The following is a 22,814-nucleotide window of genomic DNA, read 5'->3' as shown; positions in this document are numbered from 1 at the left end:
TCGCCGCGGGTGGCTGTATTACAGGGTAAGGACGCATTCCTGGGATAAGGACGCATTCCTCTTTTAAAATTGCCGATACCTACGAATGGAAGCCGAAATGGGCCGTAAGGAGATAAACTGGAGGGTTTTCGGACACGGGCTAAAAGATGGCTATCTCAGTTTCAATCCCCATGTTAAAGGTGGCCCTTTTCCTTTAACTCGTTAGCGGTGCAAAATACCACCTCAAAGAGATACATTTTCGGAATCAGCGCATCGAGGAGGCCCTGTATACCGATTTTCAGCCAAATCGAAAGACCCCGAAATATGCTGCTGTGAGGCTGATATTCGTTGCTGCTGAATTGATAGACGTGACTTTTGACTGATAATTTTACAACTTGAATATAAAGAAAAACACATTGCTATAATTTTGTTAATCTTTCTAAATAAAATTGAAAACAAATTCTGTGTTTCAAGAGAGAAAAATAGTCATTCTTTTGGTATCGGTGAAGCCAATCTCCAGAAATCTCCAGATTGCGTTCCAGCGCTTCCAGTGAAACCGCTGGTAGAGCCTCCAGTCAAGAATTTCTACTGGAGGCGCTGGAACAAACCCTTAAGGCCTGGCTACACTATGTGTTTTCTGCGTGCGTTTTTTGCGTGTTTGCGGGTTTGGCATAGATATGGGTTTTGCGTAATATCGTTCCGTTCTAGAAAAAAGGTTATTATTAATTAAACTTCTTCAATATTTATATAAAGGTTAATAAAACGTTTATGTTAACTAAAAGTTTATATGAAAAATATAGGACGCCATTTAATTGCGTCCCAGAAAAGCTATTTCTGGCACCTAAAAGCTGACTCGCCCCAAAATTGGTCCTCAGCACCTATTTGGTGGATACCAGCACCAATCATGGAAAATGACCTTAATTAGCTGTTTCTGGCACCTATTCATCGGTACGCCTTACTCTTTTTTTCTGAATCTGGCACCTAAATGCTGAGCCTAGCACCAATCTAGTAGAAAAATGAACTACTGGCTGGTAGAATCATGTTGTTCTGGTATAATGACCCCTGGAGTCTAGCCTAAAGGTTGCCAGTGCAGCTACACTCTAAGACAGCCCCGTAGTGATCTCAGCATTGTATATGACGTTTAAGTAAGCAAATAATATTGATTTGTTTGAAAAAAAACAATGTCATTTAAATATTTAAAAGTATTTATTTGTAATGCTTAAAGGGAAACATTTTTGTGAGTAATTGTCTCGATTGTGACCATTAAAACGGGTATTGTATTTTTTGACGTCATCAAATAGCTCCAAAAAAGAAATGTAATGTTTTCATTCCGTTCAAGGCCGCTGAAGAAACGCGGGATCTTGCGTGGGACATTGTCCGTTGTTAGCCGCGCAGAGTTGTGCCGTGGTTGTGCCTTTTTCATCCGTTTCTTACTTATGTCATATGTGTGCATGAAGCTTTGATTTTGTTTTTGGTTATTGTGTGGCCGGTCAGTCAAACGCCCCTGTAGAAACCGGATGCTGCGTTTGATCGAGATGGAGTCAGACGATGATTGCAGAAAGCTAATGATATTGAAAAGAGGGCTGGTTGCGTGGCATGTCTGTTCAGAGTTGACATTTTGCTTTACTCCAGTTTATGACCTGAGAGCCTGGCTGGAAGTGACGGATCCAAACTTTTCACGTTAAAATGGCTGAGGGTGCAATAATCTCTAGTCTCTTCTGTACATAGCGGGCTGGTATAGGAGCGTCTTGCTATGCTGCACCATAGCTGGCTAGTGATTTTCTTTTGGCTAGAAATGGCATTAATCATTATCTCCACTGGCGAAAATGGCACTTGACATCACCGAATGCAACGTTCATGTTGTTAGGATACATAAAATCAGGAAGATTACGTGAATTAGGTAAGCAAACGTGGAATAAAATAGGTGCTGGATGTTTTGGTTTTGGTGCTGAATCAGCAAAAAGCAAATACGGAGTTCAACTAGACGATCTGGCAACTTTAGGCTGTGTGGAAGCATTTAGGTGCCAGATTCAGATATTAGGGTCGAATAAGCATTTTGGGGCTGATCAGCAATTAGGTGCCAGCAACAGCTTTTTAGGGACCAGAAACAAATATTCCCCAAAAATATATAACAAAAACGTAATGTCGTTTCTTTCTAGAACGATATTCCGCAAATCACGCAAACTCGCAAAAAATGCACGCAGAAAGCGCATAGTGTAGTCACTGCATTAGTCTCGTGTAACCGGTGCCGTAGATAGGGAGTGTCTAAAAAGCAGACGAGATTAGCAGACGAGCCCATGCTCAGTAACTACTGGACCGATTTTGATAATTCTTTCACCATTCAATAGCAGGGAACTTATATAGGTGCCGTTTTTCGTTTTTTGGTGATTGGTTTACTCTGACTGGACCAATCGGACCAAAATGGTCTAGAACCATACACCCCCTTAAAAGCAGACGAGCCCATGCTCCGAAACTACTGGACCGATTTCGATGAAACCCTCACCATTAGACGCGCCGTGGTCTGAAACGGTGTCGTTTTCGATAATTTTTTGATTGGTCCACCATAAGTGGTCCAAATCGGTCCAAAACCACTAAAATCTGTTGCAGACGAGCCCATGCTCCGAAACTACTGGACCGATTTCGATGAAACCTTCACCATTAGACGCGTCGTGGTCTGAAACGGTGCCGTTTTTGATAATTTTTTATTGGTCCACCCTAAGTGGTCCAAATCGGTCCAAAACCGCTAAAATCTGTTGCAGACGAGCCCATGCTCCGAAACTACCGGACCGATTTCGATGAAACATTCACTATTAGACGCGCCGTGGTCTGAAACGGTGCCGATTTTGATATTTTTTTGATTGGTCCACCCTAAGTGGTCCAAATCGGTCCAAAACCGCTAAAATCTGTTGCAGACGAGCCCATGCTCCGAAACTACTGGACCGATTTCGATGAAACATTCACCATTAGACGCGCCGTGGTCTGAAACGGTGCTGTTTTTGATAATTTTTTGATTGGTCCACCCTAAGTGGTCCAAATCGGTCCAAAACCGCTAAAATCTGTTGCAGACGAGCCCATGCTCCAAAACTACTGGACCGATTTCGATGAAACATTCACCATTAGACGCGCCGTGGTCTGAAACGGTGCCGTGTTTGATAATTTTTTGATTGGTCCACCCTAAGTGGTCCAAATCGGTCCAAAACCGCTAAAATCTGTTGCAGACGAGCCCATGCTCCGAAACTACTGGACCGATTTTGATGAACCCTACACCATTAGACGCGCCGTGGTCTGAAACGGTGCCATTTTTGATAGTTTTTGATTGGTCCACCCAAAGTGGTCCAACTCGGTCCAAAACCGCTAAAATCTGTTGCAGACGAGCCCATGCTCCGAAACTACTGGCCGATTTCAATGAAACCTTCACCATTAGACGCGCTGTGGTCTGAAATGGTGCCGTTTTTGATAATTTTTTGATTGGTCCACCCTAAGTGGTCCAACTCGGTCCAAAGCCCCTAAAATCTGTTGCAGACGAGCCCATGCTCCGAAACTACTGGACCGATTTCGATGAAACCTCCACCATTAGACGCGCCGTTGTCTGAAACGGTGCCGTTTTTGATAATTTTTTGATTGGTTCACCCTAAGTGGTCCAAATCGGTCCAAAACCCCTAAAATCTGTTGCAGACGAGCCCATGCTCCGAAACTACTGGACCGATTTCGATTAAACCTTCACCATTAGACGCGCCGTGGTCTGAAACGGTGCTGTTTTCGATAATTTTTTGATTGATCCACCCGAAGTGGTCCAAATCGGTCCAAAACCGCTAAAATCTGTTGCAGACGAGCCCATGCTCCGAAACTGCTGGACCGATTTCAATGAAACCTTCACCATTAGACGCGCCGTGGTCTGAAACGGTGCCATTTTTGGTAATTTTTTTATTGGTCCATCCTAAGTGGTCCAACTCGGTCCAAAACCGCTAAAATCTGTTGCAGACGAGCCCATGCTCCGAAACTACTGGACCGATTTCGATGAAGCCTTCACCATTAGACGCGCCGTGGTCTGAAACGGTGCCGTTTTTGATAATTTTTTGATTGGTTCACCCTAAGTGGTCCAAATCGGTCCAAAACCGCTAAAATCTGTTGCAGACGAGCCCATGCTCCGAAACTACTGAACCGATTTCGATGAAACCTTCACCATTAGACGCGCTGTGGTCTGAAACGGTGCCGTTTTAGATAATTTTTTGATTGGTCAACCCTAAGTGGTCCAAATCGGTCCAAAACCGCTAAAATCTGTTGCAGACGAGCCCATGCTCCGAAACTACTGGACCGATTTTGATGAAACCTTCACCATTAGACGCGCCGTGGTCTGAAACGGTGCCGTTTTCGATAATTTTTTTATTGGTTCACCCTAGGTGGTCCAACTCGGTCCAAAATGACTAAAACCCGTTTGTACTTTGTCAGAGTCCGGATAGATTTCTTCAGCACAGAGGGGCCCCAAACCCATTGTCATGCATTTTGCTTTCCAAACTAGAGCAAAAATGCATGCTAATTGGGCCTGGGGCACCTCCGCGCTGCGGAAACCGGCTCATCGGTTGACTACGTGAAAACGTATTTTTGGGCTGTACTTGAACCACTGAACTCTATAATGTGGAATGCGCATCGGCCGCCAGATGGTGTCCAACGGTGCCGCCATGTTGCGCAGACCAGGAAGCGGCCGCCGCCTGTGTTGGGGAATAGGGAATTCGGGACCTCGATTTACGTTTGCGGTCGCTGCATCCGTTACGTTCAAGCTATGTGGACACAGAACCCGGCATTTTACGCAGAATTGAGTGGAGAACAAGATGAAATCCTAAAATATCCTCAGTTACAAGGAACTAATACGTTAAACCCTTATAAGTCAATGGGGAAATATGAAAAATGCTATTTTGGCGCCGAGAATGATCTGAAACTATCTTAAGCATATGGAATCATGATTTCATGCACTCCTTGCAAGGTTCTATGCTTCACATTTGCATTGTTGCCCTTGCGTGACGTCATTTGTGACGTCACAAGGGTCACAATTTTTCTTCAATAACTCCCGATCAAATTGAGCTAGCGAGTCGGGAAAGCCACCAATGGACTCAGGAAGACCTGCCGAATCGAATGATATGCGACATGACCTCTTTCGACCAACTTTGTGACCTGGTGGTGCTGACCTGACCTTGACCTGAGGTCAACACCCTAAGTTGACCTGACCCGAACAAAAAGTATATCACTCGATGCGCCTGAGCTAGCTGAACACGATGATGCCAAAATCGCGGCTCTACAGCCATTTTTGGCGAAGTTATTTACCAAAAACCGAACCCGTGCCTTAGATCACTTGACCTGACCTCAGAGGTCACCGGTTGACCTGAGACCTTTAAAGCGGGTTCCTACCAGTCACTCTGCATTATACTTTGCCGCATACGACCACTTTACCGCTTAATTCTAGTTAAATTAGCGGCGCATTTGCGAGGTGGGTTCAATCAACCCCCTCGGCCGGGGCAAATGGAGGTCTGGCGACTAAATTTGAGGAATTCTGAAGATACGATCGTGTTCCCCACTCAATTCTGCGTAAGATGCCGGGCTCCGTATCAACGTAACTTGATCGTAATGGATACGGCGGCCGCAAACGTAAATCGAGGTCCCGAATTCCCTATTCCTCAACACAGGCGGCAGCCGGTTCCTGGTCTGCGCAATATGGCCGCCACCGTTAGACACTACACTATTTTTTTGTGGTCAAACCTCAAAAATTTTACGAATCCGAGATGGCAATTTTGTAGCCCTGTCAATTCTACACCTTTTATGTCTTGATCATTTTTCTGTATCTTCAAAGCTGTCCCAGCCAGCAATTCGCTTGGGCTAAACCATGGCAAACCTCGGGCAGCTTGGGCTTAGCTTGGGTTTTCCCACTTCAATCAAAACCAATGCATTTTTTACTTGGGCTGAGCTTGGGCATGCCGCAGCTATGCCCGAGTGCGGCCAGCTGCAGCTCAGCCCGACATCCGCCCGCGCATCCAAAGCAGGCTCAACTTGGGCGGAGCGCGGGCTGATCAAGCTGGTTGTCTCCTTTGGCTAACTGGACTAAAGCCGGAGTTGAGCCATACTTGATCGGCTGTTCACGCATGCGCATTTCTGCGCCAGTCACGTTTCGCTCGGGCTTACATCGGGCTAACGCCAATCGTCGCACAACTAGGGCTAAGCTACGGCTGTCCGGAGCTCGCAGAGCGGGCATACCTCCGGCGGAGCATGGGCTTTAGTCGGCGTTTTTGTGTCATACGCCGACTTTAGCCCAAGCCCTAGCCGACTTTAGCCCGACTAAAATCTCGGGCAAGCCGCACTTTAGCCTGCTTGGGCCCGGAGTAAAATTGCTGGCTGGGGTAGGCCTGGCTGGGGTAGGCCTGACAGCTCTTCTCGCGAAGGTCTTTTTTCGGTCGAAAATGGCAGAACATGACGTCATTCTGACGTCATTTGTGGCCAACCTATCATAGCCTCTGGAAAATGTTTGGTCACAATGTGTAAAATTGATGCCCGAAGGGGTCCTGAAAGTTTGATGGCGATATCTCTAGCCGTTTAGGAGATATCGATGGAAAAGGACAGGGGGGCCGTTTCGGGCCCCCTACGGGGCGCGGGTTAAGACATGTTTTGCCATCCTGAGGCTCTGGATGAATGCTAAGAGCAGAATGGATGCCAGAATCGCGATCAGCGGCTACGAAATCATCATTAACGCCCTTTCATGTGTCACAGTCAACCAAAGGTCATTCGAGGTCACATGAGGTCAACATAAACTTGAGACCTTTTCCAAACAATATATGTGTCGTTCGACGCGTCTCGACGAGACAAATGCGAAGGTACCGCTGCCGTAGCTCTAGGACCATTTTTGTTTATGTTATTTGCGAAAAAAACTAAAGCCCCAGCTGGGGGTCGTTGACCTGACTTCTCACCTCAGGTCACGAAAGTTAATTAAGTATTTTTGCTCGGTCAAATGCTACACAACCGTGCTCGTAATTTGTCTTTATCTCTAAAGCTCTAATTTTGGCAGCTGGTGCCTGGTTGAAGTCAGGGGCGTCGCCACGGTTCCCCAACTTGTACGGACACATTCTGTAAGCCGTAACACTTGTCAGAAGCGTTAACCCACGCGGGCCCGGGGGGGGGGGGTGTTTTTCGTCCTCCCTCCCCCTCCCCACCCCGGACGAAAAGTTGCGATAGCCCCCGAATGCCTAGAGGTTTCGGAAAAAAATACAAAAACATTTTTGATACCTAGTACCTACATTAGGTCAGAGGGCAGGTCAGCGATCCCGACCTCCGGAGTTTTTTTTATTTTTGCAGATGTCTTCAACAAAAAAGGTCCTGGACCTAAAGCAGTGGCACCAACGCATTAGTCATATCAAGACGCGTCGAATGACATATATGATATAGGTTGTTTGAAAAGGTCAACTTTTGTTGACCGCATGTGATCTCGAATAGCCTTTGGTTGACTTTTACACATGATCAGTCTCATTTGCTGTATTTGAAGTCACTGCTCACGATTTATCAACCCTTTTGCTCTAAGCAAGCATTCATTTAGGGCCTCAGTATAACAAAAGTGACATAATTATTATGGCTGACGTATCAGTGAAATAGCCTATGCATAGAAGGATACGGGGTGTAACGACATTATCTGTACACCTTTCTTCCTGCTGTAATTAAGAAACAAGACAATATTAGGTGAGGTTTTTCCTTTTGATGATGATATAGTACCCACCTTTCATAACATCATATTTAGAAATGCCTGGAGCATTCCAGCCACTGGGTTTTCAAGCACATTGGGTTTGGTGTGGACTGACGCCGTATTGTGCCTACATACATACAGTTGGAAGGTGCTGGAGGCGGATGTCCCTTTATTCACCTCCTGCTGGACAAAAGTCCATAAGATCTCGATGGAATTAGGATGACAACTATTTCCAAGCCGTAGACCGTTAGTCCAGAAGGAAAGGAGCTTCTCTCGTCGTCACTTCTCATTCTCCTACGGACTTCAATGTAGCGCTCCGGCCTGCACGAAGGCAGCATGGCTTAAATCAAACCCTTTTAGAAACCGAGCCCTCCCGTGCCGTCCGGTTGAGCGGCTCCAACTACTTGCTTGCCAGGATATTGATACGGTAATACTCGTTACTGATGGTGGTCTTCTGTGACACAATGCACAGTTGGAACATCCCACAGCAGTTGAATATGCTCCAGACCTGGATCTTGGTCGGATGTTTGACGCCGGTGACGACCGGCACGTTTGAGTGACTGGCAGCCAACACAAGGCCGCTTTGACAGTTCAAAGGGTACAATACAGCGCGAATAGCTACTCATTCCACCAGGCCACCTTGCTCATGTCTTCCTTCGACCAGTGGATGCGTCATGGCATGAGGCCAAAGCGGGCGCACTGGCTATTTTCCCGTCGACTTCGTTGTCTTTTTTCAGTTTAATGGGTAGAAGAACAAAGTTAAGGAGCGGAGAGCGATGTGGGCCCGCTTATTATCTGCCTTGCCAAGAATTCAAGTCAATGTGCGGATTGATTGGTGCCGTTTCCTTATTGGTATCTTGACAACTCTCCTAACCACTTGGCAAAGGGGAGCTTTTGCGATCGCGGCCGGGCTGAGTTCACTAATCAAGCCCCAGCTTATTGCGCCCCAGGTAGATGTATGTGCAGCTGGCTGCTGCTGATGTCCAGTCCAGCTGCTGGCAGACCAGCTTCAGGCTCATAATCATTGCCGTCATGCGACAAGCATGTTTCTTTAATACGAAAGGAGAGACTGTGCTCCTTTCTCTCCATTACGTTGGGCGAAAACTATCAAATGAACCCGTCGGTGACTCGACTGTTACTCGGACCAAGAGTCATCTGGTAAGGTCAGGTCACCACTGAGTTGAGAGTCGATACTAGAGACACTTATTCATCCAGCATCCCCGTTTCTACCATCAGAAAAGAAACTGTGCGAACAGATATGGCGAAAAATAGATGTCCGGCTAATCTCGTTACACCCTTTATACCTACTCTTGCGTGACATTGACTTTGGGGCGGCCTTGGATCGTAGCTGTAACCACAAATAGGAGCTGATAAGCTTTAAGCTACTTCAAAAGTCAAAACATGTGCAACGACTCTATTTGCAGTCTTCGAAACTTGTACGGACATTCCGTACAAGTTTTCGGGCCTTCTAAAACTTGTACGGACACTGTCCGTAGTGTCCGTAGTGGTGGAGACGCCCATGGTTGAAGTTCACGTCTGTGACGCCAAAGTTTGATGTGCAGGAGTGTTATAGGAATATCGGCCCTGAGACGTTATCAAGAACGCTAGGTCCAATTTTTTTCTTTTTTTGCTTCAAAAGATGTCTCAAATTAATGGGGGATAAGGTACAGCAAGTTTCGTCTTTCTATCCCTAAGCGTTCATGAGGTATTCCAAATATTCGCCAGGGGGAGACGAAAAACGCCCCCCTTTCCGGGCCTGCGAAGGTTAACGGTTAAGCTCAATACGTATGCATGAAACCTGAAACCATAATAATTTTGAATGGCAACATCTAGGGGCAAGGTGCTCATGGATTTTGCAGATCGGCGTATCAGACAATTGTCTGACTGTTAACAGTCGGGTCACGTCAAGCTTGCCCCCACTGGCGAAAACTCGTGGCGCCGCCACTGAATCGGTCCAGTAGTTTCGGAGCATGGGCTCGTCTGCAACAGTTTTTAGGGGTTTTGGACCGATTTGGACCACTTAGGGTGAACCAATAAAAAATTATCGAAAACGGCACCGTTTTACACCACGGCGCGTCGAATGGTGAAGGTTTCATCGAAATCGGTCGAGTAGTTTCGGAGCATGGGCTCGTCTGCTTTTAAGGGGGTGTATGGTTCTAGACCATTTTGGTCCGATTGGTCCAGTCAGAGTAAACCAATTGCCAAAAAACGAAAAACGGCACCTATATAAGTTCCCTGCTATTGAATGGTGAAAGAATTATCAAAATCGGTCCAGTAGTTACTGAGCATGGGCTCGTCTGCTAATCTCGTCTGCTTTTTAGACACTCCCCGTAGATACGTACTCCGGTAATTGGACCGAGTCACCGAAAGGGGCTAACCTAACCCAACAAAACAAACAAATGGTAGTGATTTATTTGGCAGTGATGGTCAAGTTCGTGTACTCTGAGGGGGTCGTTTTTGCGTCGATTTTCTATTGTTTCAAGGTAAGATGTTGCAAGAAACTTGATGCAAATGTGAACAGTAAGTGTTTTATAAGATGGTGTGACACTAGTCAGATTGAATTAAAGGGACTATCCCACCTTCTAAAATGTTGTTAAAACCAGTTAAATTGTGCCCGACTTTATAGATTGGATGACCAGGAACACGGTTCTGGCATTTATTTTTCATTAAACATCTTAGACTTCCCATATTCCAAACACAAACTTTCAAATGTGTGACGTCACAGCCCAAAATTACCTCCTTCCCCAGGCCACATTACTGTCATAAAGCTGATTCTTTTTACTCTGTAGGCATCACAACAAAGTTCAGACCAAGTTTTAAGCAATTTTTCAACGAACAAACCCATTTAAATCAGAATGACTAAACGAGGTGACGTCACACTAACGGTCGCTCCATGTTGAAGATAGGGCCTTGTACAAGGCCCATTTTCAAATGAAGGGAACGAATTTCTTCAACACCAAGAGGCCGCGGGGGTTGCAACCTAGATAGATAGTGGTTTCTGAACCTCGCCGCAAACTTGGCTATCTCAGCTCAAACCCCATGTTAAAGGTGGGATAGTCCCTTTAACTACAATGAAAATGCTGGGTTACGTCGGCCTCTCGAACCAGAGTTTTGGGAACTTCATTGTCTGGCTAAGAATTTCTTACCCTAAAAATATTTGATTTGAAATGGTGCTCGGTAAATACTTGGAAATTGTGTCTTAAAAAATGAGCATACTTTTTTACGTCACTTGTCGCAGCTGGCACTGAATGTCCGTAGGTACAAGTTCACTCAATATACCCTGGATATAAGGGCATCAGTTGGGCAAACTAGACTGCTGGGATCTGGGGATCAAAATATTGAGGCATCAATAATTTGATTCAGGTGGGAGGAGCCATGACCAAATATGGGCATGGAATCAATTTTTTTTTTATTCATTTGGATTTTGTGTACACTTGACTTCAACTGTATCGTTACGGTTGAAAAAAGGTCCATGACAGTGAGATTTTTCTTAAAAAAGGTAGATAAATGTGGTAGGTATGCAAAACCTCAAAAGTAAGAAATTGTCACTTTGGCCTTGTGAAGGGGAAAAGGACAGAGCCACTGTCCAGCACGTAAAAGTTGTTTTGGGAAAATCACTGTATGCTATTTTTGTATCATGAATGGCATACCTACCTAACAAGTAGTATTTGTGTAAAATGGCAAAATGAAATTTTCAAACCCCTAATTTTCATTGTTGTAGTGCTTGTATACTTATTATATACTTATACTTATTACTTATACTTATTAAGTGCGGAATTTTGAAAGGCCACTTGGCCTCAAGGATCCGGTCCTATCGAGCTCCTTGCAGTTGCAATGCCCTGACTCAGTCGTTAAGATGAGTTGTGTATTTCGAATGTGCCCAGTGTTTGTCCAGTCTGGCTTTGAATGCGTTTAGGCTGGGAGCGTCGACGACTGATGGTGGTAGTGCATTCCAATCGTTGATGACGCGGACGGAGAAGACATTTCGACGCACTCGGGAGACGGCCCTCGGTTTTGACAGCTTCCATCGGTGTCCGCGGGTGTTGCCTGCCACCGCCGCCGCGAAGAACCTCTCCGCCTCAAGGTCGATCCCCTGTCTCAGCACCTGGTAGACAGTTATCATGTCACCACGGCGACGGCGGTGGTAGAGAGACGGCATGTCGAGGATCCGGAGCCTCTCCTCATACGGCTGATTTCGGATGGTGGCGACCAGCTTCGTGGCCCTCCTCTGAACCTTTTCTACGCGCCTCTGGTCCTCCCGATTGAAGGGTCCCCAGATGGAATTGGCATATTCAAGGTGAGGCCGCACCATCGTTCGGAACAGCAGAGGCAGAGTGTTCTCATCTAGAAGGGCAAAACTTCGGCGGATCACGGACAGGATGCGCGAAGCCTTTGTAATCGCTGCAGCTGCCTGGTCGCGGAACTTGAGTTGATGGTCGACGTAGATCCCGAGGTCCTTCTCCACCGAGGTCTGGTCCAGCTGTGTGTCACCCATGCAGTAGACGTGGTTGCCATTACGGGGGCCCAGATGCAGTGACTTGCACTTTGCTCTGTTGAAGGGCAGCTGCCAACGCTCCGACCATTCAACAAGCGTATCTAGGTCGGCTTGGAGGCTGAGAACGTCTGATGCCCGGCTGACACTCCTGTAAATTTTCGTGTCGTCTGCGAACATCTTGATAGAGGACGCGACTTCGCCGGGCAGGTCATTGACATAGACAACAAACAACAGCGGACCCAAGACAGTTCCCTGTGGTACCCCGCTGGTCACCGCGGCCCACTCCGACCTTGCACCGTTCACACGGACCCTCTGTTGTCTTCCCGTGAGGAACGCCTGCACCCACTTCAGGAGCTTGCCATCAACACCGCAGGCCCGCAGCTTCAGAAGCAGGCGCTGGTGTGGAACAGAGTTGAACGCTTTGCTGAAATCAAGGTAAACAGCATCAATTGAGTCACCCTTTTCTAGGCCTCTGGTCCACTCTTCAAGAGTCTCGAGTAGTTGAGTACAACAGGATCTCCTCGGTCTGAATCCGTGCTGTGCACCACTCAACTGTCCCGTCCGGGTGAGATGTGCCATCAGCTGGTCGCGTATCAACGATTCTAGCACTTTACAGGGGACTGCTGTGAGAGTGACCGGTCTGTAGTTAAGAGGAGACGTCCTGAGGCCCTTTTTGAAGATTGGGACGATTTCATCAGCGCACCAGTCTCTTGGGAGGATACCAGAGTCCACAGAGGAATGGAACAGCCGTGTCCATGTCTCCGCCATCGCTTCTGCCGTCTCGCGAAGAACTCTGGGGTGAATTCCGTCCGGCCCTGGTGCACTGTCCGCGTTGAGCTTGAGAAGCTTCCCTTTCACCGATGCAACGCTGATGTCCACGTCCTCCAGACAGGGGCCCAGATAGAAATTATATGGTTTTTGTTGCTTCAGTTTTTGTATTCTTGACATTTTAAAATTTTGAATTGTTATCGAATGTAGTGAAGGTAAAGTACAACAGCGTTATAGGTATCTGTTAAGGTGCTGAGGATACCACTAAATGAGAATGATAGCAAGATATATGCTGCATTCTTGCAAGCCGTTGTTGCCTATCTGGTAACATTAGCCGGGTTCACAACGGCATAAACCTGACCGGGCCAGCTAAGCCCTCTAGAGGGCCAGCGAGGCCCGTTTCAGTAGGAAGAAATCTAGTCTAAACTTAGTTGTGTTCAGTTCCTCCTATATTATTCAAAATAAAAGTGAAATGCAAACAAAATACGCATCAATATTGTGCAAACGAGTGTTTACAGATGAAATCATATTCTAAAATATCATTTTTACTTGATTAATCATAAGGAAAAAAGCGAAAACATTAGCATGCATTTCCTACTATTTGTAAAACTAACTTCAGACTAAATACACCAAATCAGGCAACTTTCCTATTAGAGATGCATAACGAGGTAACTGTTTTGCCGTCTGTAATACCTATAAGGCCAAATTTTGGCGTTCAGATGCGAACAATTCATTAATTCTACTAATAAATGAACGTCGTATAAGCCACGACAACGTCAAATCTCCCGTTATACACGGAAACTCACAATGCACCATTAACACACGGCAACCTGCATCTCTAATCTTCGTTCAGCATGCTTGGCTGTGACTTCTAGGGACTGGGGTCCGTATGGCTGTGCTGGGACCTCAAACATGGGTCGAAAACTGAGGTCCCTGGACTACTGCGGGCCTTTGGCTACTGGTGGATGAAGGAGAATGCAGAATTATCCTCTGAATATACCCCATTTCTAAGCAGTGTAACACGTGGAATGAATTGAAGAGTAGGGGAGAGCGGGGTCAAATGTAACACGGGGCAATTGTAACAGTGCTAATAATTCATAAGCTTGCCAATAGAATGAGCTGATGTTCAGACTGAAAATGCGTTATTCTATACTGCCTTTCCCAACGGAGTTTGAAGCGAAAGTGCCGGGTATGTCGATGGCTGTGCACAGTAATGTGTTTTTGAGAGCATTTTGTAAATTTTTATTCCGTTATATTTGATTAGCTCATTCCCGCCATTGAAAAGATATCGACTTTAGACTGTGTATGCGTTGGCAGGCTTGTTGTCGATAAATTGAAAGCATTAAATGCTGTACATGCAACATCTTTTTGCGCCAGTTTCGTCTAAAATATGTCAAGACGCGACGGGGACAATTGTAACATTTTTGCTGGGGTCAAATGTAACAGGTTATAGGTCAGTGGCCATTATGTCAAAGTCGTCAAATTTTCAAGGGAGATGAAACATTGCTAGAATTAAGAGAACTGTAAGTTTTGTCGCAATCGGCAGCTTTTTACGCGATTTATTTGCGAAAAACCAAGGGAGAGGAGGTCCATCCAACCCCTGTATAAGTGCGAGGTTTTAGGCCTTTTTTCCTGAGAAGAACCGTCCTTATCAAGTCTGGGAAGATGAACAAGTGTTCAATACTTTTGTTAAATCAAAGTTTTGGAAAAAATTGTGTTGCTGTAGCCTGTAAATTAACATGTTACAATTGTCCCCGGGTGGTGTTACTTTTGACCCCGTATCTGGGGTGAATTGTAACAGCTGAATTGACTTTTTCGAACAACAATTTTGACCCGAAAAAGAAGTTATTTCGGAAATGTTTTAACTGCATTTTAAAGACAAAACATCATAGTTTCTGAAAATAAAAGAAAGAGCTTTATAACTGCAAACGTGTTTGCACCAGATGATAAAATGCAAAAAATGTTACAATTGACCCCGTTCTCCCCTACCTACCACCTGATCTGAGCAGCGAAGTTTGTTGCTGCTCCCCCAACCTCAGCTAGATCTTGACCCTGGCCAGTCGGCTGGTGCTCTTTGCTGGCCCCAGTTTGGTTTGAAAGCATACATGTCCAAATGATTTTCATGAACCCTTTTCAGCTGAGTGACTCCAACTGCCATGTGCTCTAATTGAATATCTTGAAAAGTAAGCTGTTGGGTCCTGACCTTTCCATCTTGGTTCTCACCTTACATGTACACATGCACCAAACATGTAGATATAGTTAATCAACTTCTATATATTTTTTTTTCTGAAATTGCACAAGCAACAATTAACCATAGGCACTGCTAGCAAATAATGCTAGTGCTAAACAACATGCAACACTCTGCAGGCAAATGTTTCCACTAATCCAACCAGCTCACAACCCATCCTTGGAACATGAACACAGTACAAACAGGAAGAAAATTGAAGAAACTTAAATCTTTTGAAAAATTAGCAGACTAGGGAGGAATCTGAATTTAAGCAAAGTTGCTTCAACACTTCGCACAACTATGCACAAAGTCCAACACAGCACATACCATAAGCATTGCCAGCAGTGCTTAACAACATGCAACACTTTGTAGGCAAATGTTTCCACTAATCCAACCAACTCGCAATCCATCCTTGCAACGTGAACACAGTACAATCGGGAAGAAAATTTAAGAACTTTTTTTTAGAAATTAGGAGAGCAGGGATGAATCTAAATTCAAGCCAAGTTACTTCACCACTTCGCACAACTATGCACAAAGTCCAACATATCCATTCACTGATCACTCTATAGTACAGGGTGTCTCAAAAGTTCGCTTACAGGTACCAGCCATGCTTTTTTGTCAATAATTCTGAATCAACATGAAATTCACAGTCGAAATTTTGCATGGGCATTGGTAACAACCTTCCTCAAGCAGCTTCATTGTTTTCAAGCGCATTCGACCCTTCATGAGCACACAAAAAGGGTTCACCTCTGACCATGGATCAGGCATGAAAATGGAAGTCGCATACTCGGGTCGGCTGAGAAACTCTCTGCTTCACGAGTAATGGGAATGGTTAGGTCGGAAATGACACATGGCAAAGTGTCGGCGAGGATGAGTACAACATGATGGTCATCTAATAAAAACGGTGGCTAAAATTTTTGAAGGACAAAACCATGCGAGACTAACAGCGCTTTGAACGACCCTTGTACCGCAGCAGACTCGTGCTCCGGAAAGCAGCTGAAAATGCAGTCCTAACTATTGAAAACTGACTAGAAGCTCACAGACAGAGGTTACCCAGTTTCAAAAATTGCAGGTCATCATAAAATAAAGACAAAACATCATTTAAAATTGTTTATAATATCTATAACGCTAAATTTTGAGGGAAAATAATGCGAAAATCGTCAATGCCGAGGACAAGTGACCCTCCAAAAGTGTCAATTAATGTAAAGTTTTATCTAACGAAGTTTCAAGAGGCAGATCTGGAGCAAATAGCTTTCTTTTACACACAAAATCCGGACAAAACCGCACGATGGACAGGTTTTGGCCGTTTACAAAGCAGAACCTCTCCTGAGGAAAACACTCCGGAACCCAGCGAAGGTCTTGGCATTGGGAATGACGAGCGTTCGGGATTTGCAAATTTTGCAAAATGTGTCTAAGAAACAGATGGCCGACACATTCTGCTACGATATGCTGCGAAAAATTTGCCCCTGGCACTTCCCATTTGTTCAGGAATGGGGTTGTTTTGAAAAGGAAAATGGTGCTTGGGAGGTCGGCGCCAGTCATTCATGAAGGAGTTAGCGCCAGAGAAGACCTACAAAATACTCACGGATGGTGTCGATGCAAGCTATCGGCTTTCAGGGAGAAGCGGATGTTGCCGGGGAGCTCGTCAAACCTAAATCCGACGCAGAAACTGCGGGGGATTCCCCTACAAGAGCTTGAAAGCTGGTAACCTTTTATCAGCCTCCGGCAGCTGACGGAGTGACGAAAATCGGTACGGGCAAATATTTTTGGAGATACAGCAAAGGGTTTGGCTTCCAACCTTCCGAATCAGTTGTCAAAGCATGCATATTTGTCTAGTGTAGGGGAAGTTGGGGGAACGCCGAAGACTTTTTTTCTGACGCCCGTAGCACGCAAGGTAGACAACATAAGCTATTCTTGTTGGCGTCATTCGAGAGGACAGTCTTTTGCCTTTCAAACATACCAGGCGCATTTGATGAATTCGCATACCGTTAAGCGCACAAACTAAAAATATCAAAGAAGTGACTTTTTCGGCGTTGCCCCGGACTGCGGGGAAAGCCGAAAATGGGAGAAATGATCTACGGGGAATGCCGACATTGATGTTTTGCCATTTTATCTCAAACTTTATCCAGAATTTATCAAAGTTGACACGCGTTTTAAGAGCTTGAGGACGCGGTGCACACTGGAAGTTATAATTGTGTGATATAATAAGAAAATGCCAGGTAAATCATTCCTTATAGGTAGCAGGCCGTTGTGTCGGTTGAAAGTGTAATTTGTGTGACTAAAAACACGCGCTGCTATTCTACAGCAGTAAAGTCCACGTAGCGTGCTTTTAACACGCTCGTAATCGCACGTTTTCGGCATTACCCCAGCCTGCCATACTTTCATTTGCAGGCCTATAACTTTTCAACGTCCTGTATAAATTTCAAATAGGCAGCACACTTATGCAAAGACATGCTAAAGATTACTTGACCGAATTGGCCAGACAAACGGTAGGATAATGAGTAAGAAATGCAGCTTCAAAGGCGCATGTAGTACAAGGGAAACGTACCTTGAAAACGCTCTTAGCGCCCTCACAGTCGAAGTATTCCGAATGACGACTCGTAACAAACATGCGATAATTGTAGTCACTTAAGCTTCAGAGCATCACTGACAGGTGGCATCCATGTCTTACGGTTTTCGAAATATCTCGAATTTCGGCTTTGCCCCAACTCCGGCATTGCCCCAACTTCCCCTACACACGGACACCAAAACCTTAGATTTTTGGCCGGTTCTTATATGCTTTATTGACAAGGGAAATGTGTAAGCGAACTTTTGAGACACCCTGTAGTTCACTTCCCAAACTCATGGCTTGATGCATTTAAAACATGTTATTTCCTGTAATTATGTCAATTGAAGAGTCTTAAATCAAAATAAAAAAGAAAACAATGTTTTGAACAATCTTGCAGACATTTCTGTTGAAGGATTATTCTTCACCACTCTCCAGCCTGGAATAGAAGAAGACAAAAATACTTGTTGATGCATATTAATATAAATACAGACAACACACAATTTAATACTTTTTCAAGCCAGAAACTAACCTGCAACAGATGTCCAACAAAGGGAAATACACTTACGCATCTACTGCGTTTTAAGAGTCCACAAACCACAGGCGAGTTCAGAAAGATGGAACAAGAACAGCATAATCAATCTACAAAAGTTCTTCTTTATCATTTTCCTATATTGATATGCAGTTTCCTTAATCTAAATCAGATTTCAGAGCAAGATGCTGGACACAGCGGTATCGGTTACGCTGGCGTCACGGTCAGCAATAGGAAGGCAGGTAGGTAGGTAAGGTGTAGGTATGTAGGTTGGTAGGTTGTAAGTTTGTAGGTAAGGTTAGGTCAGGTTAGATTATGTTTTATTATACCCAGTATAAAATATAAATTAAATTGACACATTCGCCGGCTAGCGTCGACAGAGACGCCAGCTTTACCAATACCGCCACAGTCTGCACACAAATACCTATATGTATTTTTAATAGAATAAACAGCCTATTTCATTTCATTCAATAGGTAATACAGAACTGCAGCAATATTATTGAATGCATATAAGCACCCAGTATTTCCATGCACTGGCATTACATGGAAATTAGAGACAAGTATAAATATATTGCATATTTATAAATGCCTTATCAGGTAGAAATTTAGCAGGGAAAAAATCAAAACGAAAGAGCAAGAAAGTAGGTAAGTAAGAGCAGCCAGCAAGCAAAAGAACCAGCACATTCATTAAAAACATAAATTCATAACATCTACCTTAGCCACAGACCGTCAAAATACAAAAACAGCTTTAAAAACGTTCCATAATTACCTATCTCCCTCCTCTTGACAATAAAATTGTCCTAGATGCCAGATGCGATATACGCGCATGCGCCCAGGTTCTCATTTCGAGGCCGGTAGCCCACCGTAGGTGACAAATTCAGCGAAAAGGTGCTGAGTCAGTAAATCAGCGTGACATCTGCATATTTTTTTCTCCGTGGAAATTCGCAGCGGGCCAGCCTGGCCATCTCCGCGGCAGGTGGCTTAGCTGGCCCACTCCGATGCCAGGTAAAGGCATGCTCACATCGGCGCATAGCTGCTGAGGAAATATTGTTTGTAAGTGAGTATTATAGGCTTTTTTGGATTGAATGACTTTTTATTCGTCATAAAAATCGAAGTAGGGCATTTAATTACTGGTAACCATTTATCGCAGGCGTGTGTAGTGAGACGTTGGGTAGGCATGTGGAGTGTGGTGTGAACCGCATGTTAGCCCACTACCGGGCCTCGCTGGCCCGCTCCGATTTGTGTCGTTGTGTACCCGGCTATTACCTGTGAATCAAAATAATGATTAGCCAGCTGAGTGTGGAATCAATATTTTGATTATCAGTTCAAAGGGAATCAATTTATTGATTGCCTTTCGCTACCCTTCAGAAGTCAGATAACTATGATTTTAAAGCAATATTATTGTGCTCAGTAGAGAGTTCTAACATTTCTGTTCAAAAGCCCAACTGGCATGAAGTGTCAACAAATTTTTGGGCAAACTTTGTTTTTCATTGTTACCAAGGTTAAAAGTAAGTGGTTCTGCCTATGGTAGTGAGACGGGTCCAATACACCAGCAGACGCCTTTTCAGTTTATTGACTCTTCAGGAAGTAGGCCTGCGGACATATGCACACAACAAGAAAAACCGTTATAACGGGTGTCTACTAATTAATGAGAAAAAGTTTAAAGGCTTAATCTCGGGTATTTTGTAATTTATATAATCGAAAATTCGCATGCTTATGCATCCGTCTATTGGTTATCAAATACCTTCAGCGCAGCGCACTGAGCACACCATGTTTTACGTCACGCCGCACGCGCCACCCGACCCCCGTGGTCGAACGTCGCGGCACCTCCACGTCAAACGAGACCGATAATTCCCGCCTTCCCGTCTTCAGATGTCGGTCCAAAGATACAGTCTTGTCCCCTGGATATATTTCTTTCTTGACAAAGCGTCACAAGTATTCAATCGGCCACAGCTGCGACACGCAGGGTGGATTGTCTTCTCGATCTTTCATGGGTACGCCGACCCCCTCCAACATTGCGATGGTTTTAATTGCATAATGGACGAAAACTAGGTCAAATCAGTGTGCATGGTTGCCATTTGGGTAATATTCGTCTTTTTTACCTTGGTGCCCTAAAAGATAAGAAATCGACGCGTTTATTTGCCGTCCCCCGCACTAAGAACATGCTCCCAATGATAACTCATTTTGGACACATGACTGGCAGCACCCCTTCCGGAGAGGCCGTTTAGCCGCATCAGTAAGCTGGAAACCGGTAAGGAGACGTGTCCACAGGTTGCAGTTGTATCCCCCCTCACTGGATCATACAAACTGGCAATATATGACATATCTGTTCCTGGGTAAGTCAAACAGCTCTCGTCACCCATAATCATATCAATGCGTTCTCACCAGTTGACAGCTTGCCCCTGATTAGCCGACGCAAACGCTGTTATTCTCTGCGTTGCTGCGCTTGAGTGACCTCAGGTGCCTGTATGCACCTCCGGTACTCAATTGCACATTTTCTACAGCAAAAATTACGACATAATAGTGGCAAATATAGTGGCGTCACACCAGCAGGCACATTGACACCCCTCACCTTGCCCTTCGCACCCCATCGAAGGGGACCTTGTTTCTGTAGCGAAACTCGCAGAGTTGCAGCCACTTCAAACCTTTTCCAGCATGCTGAACGTTTCCTCTTATCTCAAATATAAGCATGCTATTGGCACTTGGCTAAAAACCTTTAACTTGCACTTGGAGAGCCATAAGTGCCATTTCCGTTGTAGAAAGGTAATTTTTCTTAAAATTGGCGAAGATTGCTTAGAACCGTTGTTTGCTTAACGTTCTCATGGCGACTGACCATGGTATTTAAAGTTTTCGTTTTGCGTGATTGACATTCGCAACAGACATGTCTTTCAGCATGTGAGATATGCAGATTATGTATTACCTTTAAAGGTTCGTATTTACTACCTGAACTTTTTCTCATTAATTAGTAGACACCCGTTACACAAAAGCAGGTTCCCTTCCCAGCCCGCGCAAGCATGCATTACTCCATGCACATTGCACAGCATGCCATGCGGCAGCCACCACGGAACAACCATGCACAACACAACATGCAACAACACACAACAAGCACAACATGCCGTCGAGAGCAGACAAGGACACAAAACCCAATAAACCAAATACATGCGCTGATCCAGCACTTCACATTCCTCCCCTCACAAATCCAGCCTATCGGGGGCCCGCCTTGTCCCTGCACTTCGCCACCTGAGCCCCAACTGTTGCTCTGTGCGCGTTGCGTTTCCCACCGGCTCCCTATCTAACAATGAAGGATCATCCAACGGGCCAGGGGTCACCTCCGAGCTCGCTGCCTGTCCTGATTCGAAGTCGGCACCGCTGTTTCCATCTTCCCGACGTGAAACCTCCTCTTCGGCCCTGCCCTGTGAATCTTCCACAGAAGCAACTTCTGACTCGTCTTCACTGTCCGGTTGTTGAAATTCTCTTTCATTCAGAGTCTGATCCTGCCTGTCCCTCTGGTACTCATCATCTCTATCCCTCCTGTCCTGGTGGTTGACATCGACTCCAGGCCTGTGTCAGCGTGTGTTTCATCATCTCAACTGTCAGGGGCGCGGGAACTACTTTCCGACTGGGGGGGGGGGGGGCACACCATAATAGAGATTAACCTAGGGTACCCCCAAATCTAGTTTTCTCACCGGTTTTAGGCCACTTATTTTTCACCCCTCGGCTTTTTCAACAAAAAAGAAAACATTTGCAAAAAAAGTGTGGTATTCCGTCTCAAAGCTGTGGGGGCACCGCCCCCACGGCCCCAGAGTTGGGGGGGGGGGGGGCAAGCTGCCCCCACTGCCCCCCCGGCTCCCGCGCCTATGTCAACTGTGGCAGGGTTTCAGCCTGTCATGGTGAACCACCTGTCGGTACCTGTGCTCGTCTACATGCTTGATTCTGTAAGTCAAGCGGAAGCCATCCTGCAGAACGGTTACCACTTGGTACGGCCCATGCCACGGTCTTTGAAGCTTCGGTGAGCGGCCCGGGTATCTAACTGGTTTGAACAGCCAAACCCAATCCCCAACCTTCTAAAAGAATTGCCGCACACCGCTTGATTGCCGCTCTCTTCGTTTCTGTGCTTCTTTCGCGATGTTCTCACGTGCCCTGCTTTGTGCTCGAGACCAGGGCCCTGTTTCACCGGTGATAGCAGCACGCTACTATCAAATTGCGCGAGCTGACGTAATGTGATGACCTCACACTAATGACGTTTTGTGTAATCCGTGAGCTTTTTCAAAGCTACGTTTGGAACAGAGTTGCTGTCTCGTTGAATGCGTTTGATACATTCGCAGGGCCGTGAAGATGTTAGCAGCGATATTTGATGACATCACACAGTTTGACGACGCCATGGTTTGTAGATGTTTCCATGGAAACCCAATTTGACACGTATGATAGCAGCGTGCTGCTATCACGGGTGAAACAGGGCCCATGTTTGTGTCACTTGCTGTGCGTAACTCTCCCTCTCATTACCGGCTCCTGGAGAGCTTCTACCGCAAGCAACATCCACCGGCAGTCGTG

Source organism: Amphibalanus amphitrite, unplaced genomic scaffold (assembly GCF_019059575.1).
Source record: "Amphibalanus amphitrite isolate SeventyFive unplaced genomic scaffold, NRLGWU_Aamphi_draft 001390F_arrow, whole genome shotgun sequence".
Taxonomy (NCBI): domain Eukaryota; kingdom Metazoa; phylum Arthropoda; class Thecostraca; order Balanomorpha; family Balanidae; genus Amphibalanus; species Amphibalanus amphitrite.
The sequence above is the reverse complement of the archived record's forward strand: the minus strand, read 5'-3'. Positions refer to the sequence as shown.